The sequence below is a fragment of the Sphaeramia orbicularis genome, chromosome 22, assembly GCF_902148855.1.
Source record: "Sphaeramia orbicularis chromosome 22, fSphaOr1.1, whole genome shotgun sequence".
Taxonomy (NCBI): domain Eukaryota; kingdom Metazoa; phylum Chordata; class Actinopteri; order Kurtiformes; family Apogonidae; genus Sphaeramia; species Sphaeramia orbicularis.
The window spans coordinates 11,952,607-11,965,176 of record NC_043978.1 but is presented as its reverse complement, the minus strand read 5'-3'; positions in this window follow the sequence as shown (position 1 = coordinate 11,965,176).

Here is a 12,570-nt window from a genome sequence, read left to right as displayed (position 1 = left end):
TTTGATTTTTCCCATTTACTTATAATGGACAAAATATGTCTATGTTGACATCAGCACACGCATAGACTTGATGACATCCGCTGGATTGATGCCAAAATAAGACACAATACGTGCGAGAGGCGGGGTTTGGTGTGCCTGGAACCACTTGTTTGTTAGCATTTTGATCAATAAGGGACAGAAACCATGAACAGAATAATTCTAATTCATTACAGAAATTAAAAAAAATGCTAGAAAATTAAAAGTCACCATTGGTCACAACTTAAAAAAGAACTATCAACTATGTTTGTCCAAAGGTGAGAAGATTTCCAAGAAGATGCTGTCGAGGCTGGATGGGAAAAGAATGTAAAAAAAATTTCTTCCAATGTCCCTGTATGTCAGCGTCATGTTCCATCTGAGTTAATCCCCAGTTGAATTTGTGAGGTTGTCAGGTTCTGTTCTATGTTCTGTGTTCCAGTCCTGTGGTCTGGATGCAGGAGATCAACCTCCCAATAGAAGTGGGCGGGACTTTCACTGGAGGAGAACTCAAGTAATCCAATTAAAGTCCATAAATGACTTCTATCAGTGATCAATAGGAACTACAGGGGTTGGACAAAATAATGGAAACACCTTAAAAAATCAACAAAATATAATTTAATATGGTGTAGGTCCGCCTTTTGCGGCAATTACAGCCTCAATTCTCCGAGGTATTGATTCATACAACTTGTGAATTATTTCCAAAGGAATTTTAAGCCATTCTTCAGTTAGAATACCCTCCAACTCTTTTAGAGACGATGGCGGTGGAAATCGACGTCTTACTTGAATCTCTAAAACTGACCATAAATGCTCAATAATGTTGAGGTCTGGGGACTGTGCCGGCCATACGAGATGCTTAACTTCATTAGAATGTTCCTCATGCCATTCTTTAACAATTCTAGCTGTATGGACTGGGGCATTATCATCTTGAGGTGAAGGTGTTTCCATTATTTTGTCCAACCCCTGTATATTGATATTAGTAACCATTTACATGTTATAAACCATTAAAATATGGACCATTATCAGTGAAGACAAATGTTTAATACTTCAAAACTTTATAAAAAAAATCACAAATCTAAATTTCTCAAAACTGAGACCAAACTGTGTAGACATTGTCCTGAGGAAGATACACATACAACATTTAAAAAATCAACTCGTATAGTTTTTTTTTAAATTTTCATCACAGATTTTATTTTGTGCATTAGTTATTCAGGGATATTTATATATTTTTTTCCTGACTATTTCATTCTGTTTACAAGTGTTTCACCTGTGTTTTTTAGGCCAATGGATCATCATTTCATTTATTGCATTACATATATGATGGAAATGTTTAAATGACAATAAAGAATCTGAATCTAAAACTTGAAATGAATCCAACTTGCAGTTTCGTCAGAGAAGATGTTTGAAGAAATTGCTAATGAAGCCGACACAGTGCCTTCACAGTAGCTCATGGTCTAGTGGCCGGTGAGCTAAAAAGAAAAATATACAAGTTTTTAGGATTAATCAGCCTATTTAATGAACTTCCTGATTCACAAACCGACACATACAGTTTATAAAATGCACTGGATGGTTTCACCAACAGATTTATTTCTAAAACCTAAAGTTTCCCTAAAACTTTTAGACTCGTCTCTGTCTTTGTTCTCATTGTTGCTGACATTTATTTTAGAAATGAGATACAGTGTAAAATAATCCCGGATGACATCAGCTTTACTCTCAACTGTATCTGCGGCTGTTAATTGTGATGTGAATCCAAACAGAGCAGAGTGGGAGTCGGGAGGACTGAGGGAGAGGTTACCTTGAACTCTGGTACCTTCAGTCTGATGGAAATCCTCTGCTTCTCTGGGATATTTAGAGCTTTGTCCAAATTCTCTGGCAGGACACTGGCTGCTTTCGGTCCTTGACCAAACGACATAAGCGTCTGGTGGTAATTCTTCATGAGAAACTCGAGTTCAACTTTGACACAGAGGAATTCAAGAGCTGTTTTTACTCAGAAGTGTTCGATTTTAGTTTTTTTTTTTTTTTTTTATCTGGTTCATATCCAGGGAAAACCATGCTTCTATAAATGTGTTGATTTGCATATATTTGAAGGGGGTTTATATATTTTTGTACATGAGTATATTATGACCAGCTGTATATAAACTTAATGACGGTCCAGTACTTGCCGTGGGTGGAGTGTGTGTGTGTGTGTGGGGGGGGGGGCAGTTGGATAGGAACTGGATACAACAGTCTCATGTTCAAGTTCTATGTGTCTTGTTATACATTTGAAAATTGAAAATAAAAAAGACCTTGATTAAAAAATGTATTGACTTGCAGAGAAACAATGGGCCTGTTTACATGACCATAAAAATCCAATAACTGATAATTGTAATAATCTAATCTGACACGTTTATATGCACTTGAATTACGCAAAAAAAAATCTCGAATTGAACAAAAAAATCTGGCAATGGAACAAGTGAAAATTATCTTGGTAAGATTTCTTGAAATCAGATTTTCCAGATCTATAGTCAAAAATCAGTTCTTATATCTCACTGAAAACTTACTCTTTAGGTGATTACGGTATGTCTTATTTTAAGTGTGATGAGATATTTGGACTAGAAATGAGAAAAATATACTTGGTAAGATTTAGATTTTTGCAGTGTACATATACAGTGGAGGACAAAATTATTAGCCCCCCTACAAAAATGTCATTGTTTTAAAGGTATTTCACAGTGCTTTCAGTGCTTTTACACAGAGCAACACATTTTTAACACAGCTTTTTTTAGATATCCTAGTTTTATTTTGGATGCTTACATGATTTTAGTTTGCACACAGAAATGAAAATATTCCACAAAAAACAAAAAGTACCAGGGTCAAAATTATTAGCCCCCCTGATCCTAATAGTCAATTGTGTTTCCTTTTTGCTGGATAACAGCCTGCAGTCATAGTATTTTTTTATTACAAGTCTCTGACACTTTTTTTCAGGAATCCCAGCCCATTCTTCTTTGGCAAATCTTTCCAGCTCCTCCAGATTTGGTGGCCTTCTGGCATGGATGTTCTTTTTTAGGTCACCCTGAATATTTTCAATGGGATTTAAGTCAGGGCTCTGTGCAGGCCACTCAGTTACATTCACTTTGGTCTTCTGAAGATAGCTCTTCACCAAGAGAGATGTATGTTTTGGATTGTTGTCATATTGGAAGATGAAGCAATGACCCAGACCCAGTGTTACTGCTGACTGCTTAAGGTTTTCTTTCAAAATCTCCACATCTTTCTTTGTTCATGATTCCTTCCACCTTGACCAGATTTCTAGTTCCAGATGCACTCTAGCATCCCCACAACACAATACTCCCACCACCATGTTTCACTGTAGGGACGGTGTTCTTTGGGTTCTATGCCTCTCCCTTTTTTCTCCAAACATAAACGCTGCCTCTATGGCCAAAGAGCTCTAGTTTTGTCTCATCAGACCATAGGACACACTTCCAGTATGCATAATGTTTCTCCAGGTTGTCCTGAGCATATTTAAGTCTGGCTCAAAGGTGTCTCTTCTTCAAAAGTGGAGTTTTTCTTGGTCTGCATCCTCTCAGTCCATTCCAGTTCAGAGCTATAGTGACTGTCTTCTTAGAGACTATGATTCCTGATGTGGCCAAGTCATTCACCAGTGTCTTGGCAGTTGTTCTGGGGTCTTTAGACCCATCTCTCACTAGTTTTCTTTCCAGGGTCTTTGAAATCTTTCACTTCCTATCTCTGCAAGGCTTGTTCTGTACTGTGTGGCTGTTTTTGAATTTCTGGATTATACTTCTCACTCCAGTTCTTGACACTTGGAAATGCTTGGATTGCTTTGTGCATCCATCTCCTGCTTTGTCTACATCAATAATCATTTTTCTCGAGTCCAAACGGATTTCTCTAGTTTTGGGCATGGTGCTTTCTCAACTGACAGCTCAATGAGCCATACTGAGGCTTTTATACCATATTTTAACTTAAATGTTAAGTGAAATCACTTGTTTCACCTGATCACTTTTAAACACATCACCTGTGAAGTTACAGCACATCATTGCACAAAAGTGGTTTGTGCCATGACTTAATAAATGGTCATTTCTTAAAGGGGGCTACTAATAATGTCCCTGGTTATTTTAGTTTTTTTCTAAATAATGCTGTTTTGGTGTGCAAATATAAAAAATTTGTGCCTTCTAAAGAAAACTAGTATGTTCAGAAATGCTATGTTGAAAATTCCTTGCGCTGTTAAAAAAGTACTTAGGAAAATCTTGAAGAAACTTAAAATTTCATAGGGGGGCTAATAATTTTGTCCTCAACTGTAGATTAATTCTCCTGTCAGTACCCCTGTCCGAAGACCTACTGATGAAGAACTGGAGTTGGTCCTGAGCACCTTCAATGGCAGCTCACTGTGACAGATGAGCTAGATGCTAATGCTAACTGCAAACGCTAGGTTCCGTGTGTGTATCATAGGTAAAATGCATAGACCGAATTTCCTTACAAGGATAATAAAGCGAGTTACCCTTTAACCTTTATTTTTGAGTTGAAGTACTTGGTCCTTAGTACATAGTGTTGTTACCATGGAAACGATACACTGTCTCACACGTCTACCAAGTATTATATGAGCATATTCTGTTAAATTCTGTTCAATTAACTACATTTCCTTGGGTAAAAAAATCAGGTTTTCACATGAGAAAATGTTTTAAATCCATGTTTCCTATATGACCACAGCCCAATCAGCTCAATTTGAATCACCATCTGCTTTAAAACCAGTTTTACCAGTATTACCAGTTTACTGCTGAAGGACAAACATGCAGATCACCACATGGCTGTAATCTGATGAGGTCCTGATGTTCATGTTCTCTTAAAACGCCTCGATTTGGACTCATGTAAACCTTCATCCAGAGCTCAGTGCTGGTTTTGCATCAGGACCGACTGCAGCACTCGGTTACCGTGGAAACGTACATGTTGTTTACTCAACCAGAGGGATGGATGAAAATGTGGAGAACCTGTTTTTCCTCTATGCATGTCAGGCATTTTGTAACCATGTGTTTTTAAAAGTGTTACATAAGTAAAATTTTATTTTATTTTCTTTAATTGATCTTCATTTGTTTCAACCTTTTTTTTACTCAGTAAATAAATAAATAAAGAACAGTTGTAGCTTATGTTTTAAGAATTTAGTTAAAGGTCTGATCCAATGACAGGGTTTTAAACTTTAGTGACAGTGATCAGAATATCATTAGTTTTTATAAATGTTAAATTTTACTACTTGAACAAATGCTGCTAACAGAGGGACACATAATATTACTGAGTAGCAATATATAGTATTTATATAGTATATCATGTATATATTACATATAAAAAATGTGTATAATATTTTAAAAATGACTTAAACTTCTAATCAGTGTTTACAATAAAGAGCTGTGAAGTTCTGCCAAAGACACCAATGTAGTGATTGTACAGATATGAAGTGAATTTATTCCCAGCGACGGGCCGGAGGATTTATGTGACCACTAGAGGGAGTAGTGAGTCACTCTGCCGGCCTTTTAGAGTCAAAGAAAAGAAATGATAAAGATAGAAGCACCGCTGGACACAGCTCTAAATTAATATGTGGTTTTACTTTGTTTTCTGTCTACAAACAGAGCTAAGCTAACAGAGCTATAATGTAAACCAGGGGTGTCAAACTCATTTTAGTTCAGGAGCCACATTCAGCTAAATTTGATATGAAGTGGGCTGAACCAGTAAAATAATAACATAATAATAAATAAAAAAATAATGTCAACTCCAAACTTTTCTCTATGTTTTACTGTAAAAAAAAAAAAAAAAAAAAAAGTAAAAATTACATTATGAAAATATTTACATCTACCAGCTACCCCTTCAAACAATGTGAATAACATGAACAAATTGAAAAAAAAAAGGTAATTTTAACACTATTATGCTTTGGTTTATCATTTCCACATGTACATTATAATTTACAGATCACAGTGGATCTACAAATACACAAAATATTTAGTAACAGTTTGAATATTATTAAAATTGCACTTCTCTTAAGACATTTCAGGTTGTTCATATTTGTTCAGGTTATTCAGATTTTTTGCGAAATTATGCTTTGTTTTAGTGTAAATACATGATAACATTTACATTTACAAAGAGAAAAATTTGGAGTTGTTTTATAGGTCTTATAGGATTATTTATAGGTTATTATGAGATTGAATTAGTCTGAATGTGGAACCTCAACTAAAATAACTGTTAATATCTTCAGTGTAATTTTTCCATTTTACAAATTCATCCCAGGGGCCAGACTGGACCCTTTGGCGGGCCGGATTTGGCCCCCAGGCCACATGTTTGACACCTGTGATGTAAACTATCAGCTGACGTTATTTTGAGCGACTGTCAAAAACAGTGTCTATGAGTTTTAGTTGGAAGAAGAAAACTTGATGATCCCATAATACAGACTGTAAACAATGACCTCTATCCTTTATTCAGTGACTGATACAGTTTGTGGGTATTTAGTGTTGATTCGTTGGTGGTTTTGTTCTAAGTGTGTTCTGGTACCAGACTGACCCCTGCTGGTCAGAGTTTGAACATTAATGCGACGTAGACCCACTTTAACAGATGAAATACTTGTAGATGCAGGTTGTGGTGGAGCTCTCTGAGGTTTAATCAAATAATTGTTTTTTTTAGGGTTGCTATCACTGCATTTTACACTGGTTTTATCTTCTGTTTGACTTCATTGTTTATGTTTTTCAGACACTATAAAGTTCGCTGATGTCTGAGGTTTTATCCAATGTACTGTAACGGAGCAGGGCTGGATCACTGTTTAATCCAACTAATAACAGACCCTCAGAACAAGGACAAATACATTCAGAAACAGTTTCTTCCCAACAGCTGTCATCACTCTTAACTGTAAAAGTACTAACTCTGTGGTACAACTACTTCCCTCATTGTATCCTCATGCAATCACTTCTGATAATGTGCAATAACCTTGTATAATATAAATTATGTGCAATAATCCTCTGATCTTGCAATAGCAATACAATATTTATTCAATATTTATTCAATATTTATCACATACCAATATATGTCAAATAACGTAAACGCACTATTTTTATGGACTTGTTCATTAATATTATGTCTATTCATATTTTTTGTTTATTTTTATTATATTTCAGTTCTATTCTTATTTTCCTTTGAAATTTTATATGCTATTTTCTTATTTTACATTTTAGGATTTTGGAATTTTATATTCACTCTATTATTTTCTGTAGTGTTGGTGTTTTATTCATATTGTTGCACTGACTGGAGTAACACTGAACACACAATGACAATAACGGCTATTCTATTCTATTCTATTCTATTCTATTCGATTCGATTCGATTCGATTCGATTCGATTCTGTTGTACTCTATTGTGTTCTATTCTGCTGTGTTCTGTTCTATTTTATTCTGCTCTATTCAATTTTGATTATATTCTTTTCTATTCTACTGCATTCCGTTCTATTCAATTATTTTCTGTTCTACTGTGTTCTGTTCTATTCCACTGAATTCTGTTGTATTCTGTTGTATTCTATTCTACTCTATTCTGTTCTATTGTATTGTTTTCTTCTGTTCTGTTCTGTTCTATTCTACTGTGTTCTATTCTATTCTATTCTCTTCTACTCTATTCTATTCTGTTCTATTCTATACGGTTCTATTCTATTCTATTCTATCTACTATATTCTATTCTACTTTATTCTATTCTATCTGTTCTATTCTATTCTACTCTATTCTCTTCTATTCTACTCTATTCTCTTCTATTCTATTCTATTCTACTGTGTTCTGTTCTATTTTATTGTATTGTATTCTATTCTATTCTATTCTATTCTATTCTATTCTATTCTATCCTATTCTATTCTATTCTACTGTGTTCTATTCTATTCTACTCCATTCTCTTCTATTCTCTTCTATTCTACTGTGTTCTATTCTATTGTATTCTATTCTACTCTATTCTGTTCTATTCTATTCTACTCTACTCCATTCTCTTCTATTCTACTGTGTTTTTGTTCTATTCTATTCTGTCCTGTTCTATCCTGTTCTACTGTTTTTTTCTATTCTATTCTATTCTATTCTATTCTATTCTAATCTATTCTACAGTGTTTTGTTCTATTCTATTCTATTCTGTCCTGTTCTATCCTGTTCTACTGTTTTTTTCTATTCTATTCTATTCTATTCTATTCTATTCTATTCTATTCTACAGTGTTTTGTTCTATTTTATTCTATTCTATTCTATTCTATTCTACAGTGTTCTATTCTATTCTATTCTATTCTATTCTATTCTATTCTATTCTATTCTATTCTATTCTATTCTATTCTATTCTATTCTATTCTATCAGTGTGGGTGTCCCTCAGAGGTCCGTCTTCATGTGAAGAACCAGCTGAGGTTTTCTTTTTCTGTTTTTTGTCCAGGCCTTGAGTGCTAATTTATGGTGAAGTGTTCTGAGTATCCAGGGACATGGAGTCACACAGAAGGTCCACTACATGAAATACAGACCATAAAACCCTGAACAGCCTCAGGCCATGACAACGACCACCACCGCCACACAAGGACTCATATCTGAAGGACGGACGACACAGACCAGGTTTACAGAAATATGAAAGAGGTCAGAGCACGAGGAACCCAAATCTGAACACCTCTGAGGATGGATTTATGTTAATCAGATTTAATATAATCAGATTACAGTTATCTTATAAAACAGATCAGATTACACTGTTTAAAGGATCAATAATAATCTGATAACTCCACAAATCAGAAAATGAGTGTAAACAGGTTCAATAACAGGTTTGATTCTATCGTCATTACACAAGTACGTACTCTGACGTAAAAACAAACGTCCAAACCTGGAATTATCGATTATCAGATTTATGAAGTGCATGGAAACGCATCCAGTTATTACAATTATCTGATTACTAACACTGATCGGATTGTTACGGTCATGTAAACGGACTCATTGAAAAGTTAAATAATCACTAAAATCACCACAAAATGTATTTTGTTGTTTTGTTCATTTTATTTGTTTTTTTTTTTGTTCAGTTTGTTGATTTTGTATGATTTGTTGCTTATATTGTTCATACCTGTTCATTCAGTTGATTATTTTGTTTAAATTGGTGGCTTATTTTGTTCATATTTGTTCATTTCGTTGCTTATTTTGTTAATTTTTTAGGCTTTTTAGTTGATTATCTTATTCCATTTTGCTCATTTTGTTGCTTATTTTGTTCATTTTGTAAATTTGTTTTGATTTAGTTCAATTTATTGATTATTTTGTATGATTTGCTGCTTATTTTGTTCAAATTTGTTGTTTATTTTGTTCATTTTGTTGCTTAATTTACTCATATTTGTTCATTTGTTGCTTATTTTGTTCAATTTTGTTCATTTTGTTGCTTCTTTTGTTCAATTTTGCTCATTTTGTACTTATTTCATTTTTGTTCAATTGTTGATTATTTTGTATGATTTGTTGCTTATGTTGTTCATACTTGTTCATTCAGTTGATTATTTTGTTCGTTTCTGTTCATTCTGTTGGTTAAGTGTTCATTTTGCTGTTATTTTGCTCATTTCTGCTCATTGTTATTTTACTAATATTTGATTGTTTTGTTACTTATTTTGTTAATTTTTTTTTATTTTTTGTTCATTTTTGTTCATTTTGTTGCTTATTTTGTTAAATTTTTAGTTTTTTTTGTTGACTGTCTTTAATCCATTATGTTCATATGGTTGCATATTTTGTTCAAGTTTGCTCATTTTGTATATATTGTTTTATTTTTGTTAAATTTGTTGATTTTGTTTAAATATGTTGTTTTATTTTATTCATATTTGTTTATTTTGCTGTTTATTTTGTTAATTTTTTACTTTTTTTTATTGTTTTCATCCATTCTGTTCATTTTATTGCGTATTTTGTTCAAGTTTGCTCATTTTGAAGATATTTTTTCATTTTTGTTTAATTTGTTGATCATTTTGTTCATTTTGTTGCTTAATTTACTCATATTTGTTCATTTTGTTGCTTATTTTGTTCAATTTGTTAATTTTGATATTTTATTCATTTCATTGCTTATTTTGTTCAATTTTGCTCATTTTGTAGATTTTTTTTCATTTTTGTTCAATTTGTTGATTATTTTGTATGATTTGTTGCTTATGTCGTTCATACTTGTTCATTCTGTTGATTATTCTGTTCAAATTTGTTGTTAATTTTGTTATTTTATTAATTTTTATACTTGTTCATTTTGTTGCTTATTTTGTTAGTTTCTGTTCATTCTGTTGGTTAATTGTTCATTTTTTTTATTTTGCTCAGTTCTGCTCATTCTGTTATTTTATTAATATTTGATTGTTTTGTTACTTATTTTGTTACATTTTTTGATTTTGTTTTTTGTTCATTTTGTTGCTTATTTTGTTAACATTTGTTTGTTTTGTTGTTTATTTTGTTCATTTTTGTTCATTTTGTTGTTTATTTTGTTCCTGTCCAATCATTCTGTTGCTAATTTTGTTAACATTTGCTTGTTTTGTTGTTTATTTTGTTCATTTTTGCTCATTTCCTCTCATTCTGTTGCTTACTTTAACAATTGCTTGTTTTTTATGTTTATTTTGTTCATTTATGCTCAATTTATTGTTTATTTTGTCCATTTCTGCTCATTCTGTTGCTCATTTTGTTGCTGATTTTGTTGCCCATTGTGTTGCTCATTGTGTTGCTTATTCTGTTAACATTAGCTTGTTTTATTGTTTATTTTGTTCATTTTTGTTCTTTTTTTTTTTTTTTTTGTTCATTTTTGTTTATTTTGTTGTTTATTTTGTTCATTTCCGCTCATTCTGTTGCTCATTCTGTTGCCCATTCTGTTGCCCATTCTGTTGCTTATTTTGTTAATATTTGCTTGTTTTTTGTTTATTTTGTTCATTTTTGTTCATGTCATTGTTTATTTTGCTCATTTCCCTTCATTCTGCTGCTTATTTTGTTAACATCTACTTGTTTTGTTGTTTATTTTTGTTCATTTCCACTCATTCTGTTGCTCATTTTGTTAACATTTGCTTGTTTTGGTGTTTATTTTGTTCATTTCCACTCATTCTGTTGCTCATTTTGTTAACATTTGCTTGTTTTGTTCTTTATTTTGTTCATTTCCACTCATTCTTTTGCTCGTTCTGTTGCTCATTTTGTTAACATTTGCTTGTTTTGTTGTTTATTTTGTTTATTGACCCTCATTCTGCTGCTTATTTTGTTAACATTTGCTTGTTTTGTTGTTTATTTTGTTCATTTCCCCTCATTCTGCTGCTTAATTTGTTACCATTTGCTTGTTTTGTTCTTTATTTTGTTCATTTCCACTCATTCTGCTGCTTATTTTGTTAACATTTGCTTGTTTTGTTGTTTATTTTGTTCAGTTCCCCTCATTCTGCTGCTTACTTTGTTAACATTTGCTTGTTTTGTTCTTTATTTTGTTCATTTCCCCTCATTCTGCTGCTTATTTTGTTAACATTTGCTCATTTTGTTGTTTATTTTGTTCATTTCCCTTCATTCTGCTGCTTATTTTGTTAGCATTTGCTGATTTTATTGTTTATTTTTTTTCATTTCCCTTCATTCTGCTGCTTATTTTGTTAACATTTCCTTGTTTTGTTGTTTATTTTTTTCATTTCCACTCATTCTTTTGCTCGTTCCGTTGCTCATTTTGTTAAAATTTGCTTGTTTTGTTGTTTATTTTGTTCATTTCCCCTCATTCTGCTGCTTATTTTGTTAACATTTGCTCATTTTGTTGTTTATTTTGTTCATTTCCCTTCATTCTGCTGCTTATTTTGTAAGCATTTGCTCATTTTGTTTTTTATTTTTTTCATTTCACTTCATTCTGCTTCTTATTTTGTTAACATTTGCTTGTTTTGTTGTTTGTTTTGTTCATTTCCACTCATTCTTTTGCTCGTTCTGTTGCTCATTTTGTTAACATTTGCTTGTTTTGTTGTTTATTTTGTTTATTTCCCCTCATTCTGCTGCTTATTTTGTTAACATTAGCTTGTTTTGTTGTTTATTTTGTTCATTTCCACTCATTCTTCTGCTTATTTTGTTAACATTTGCTTGTTTTGTTGTTTATTTTGTTCAGTTCCCCTCATTCTGCTGCTTACTTTGTTAACATTTGCTTGTTTTGTTCTTTATTTTGTTCATTTCCACTCATTCTTTTGCTCGTTCTGTTGCTCATTTTGTTAACATTTGCTTGTTTTGTTGTTTATTTTGTTCATTTCCCTTCATTCTGCTGCTTATTTTGTTAGCATTTGCTTGTTTTGTTGCTTATTTTCCAAAATGTGTTGCTTATTTTGAATGATTTCTTGCTTAGTTGTTCTTTTTTGTTCACTAAACTCATCATCAAGTACCAGTTCGACCCCAAACTTTATCATGTGAGTGACTCGTGAAACTTCAGTGAAAATCTTTGACGCGTTGAACTCATCAAACCATTTAGTCCCATTAATTCTGAGGCTGATACAGTAAACACAGTTTTATTACAGCACAGAGTCGAAACCGGAGCCGAGTGTTTGCTCACTTTTAATAAACGCTCTTAAAATCCTGAGGGTTTTATAAGAGAAACGGCTGAATATT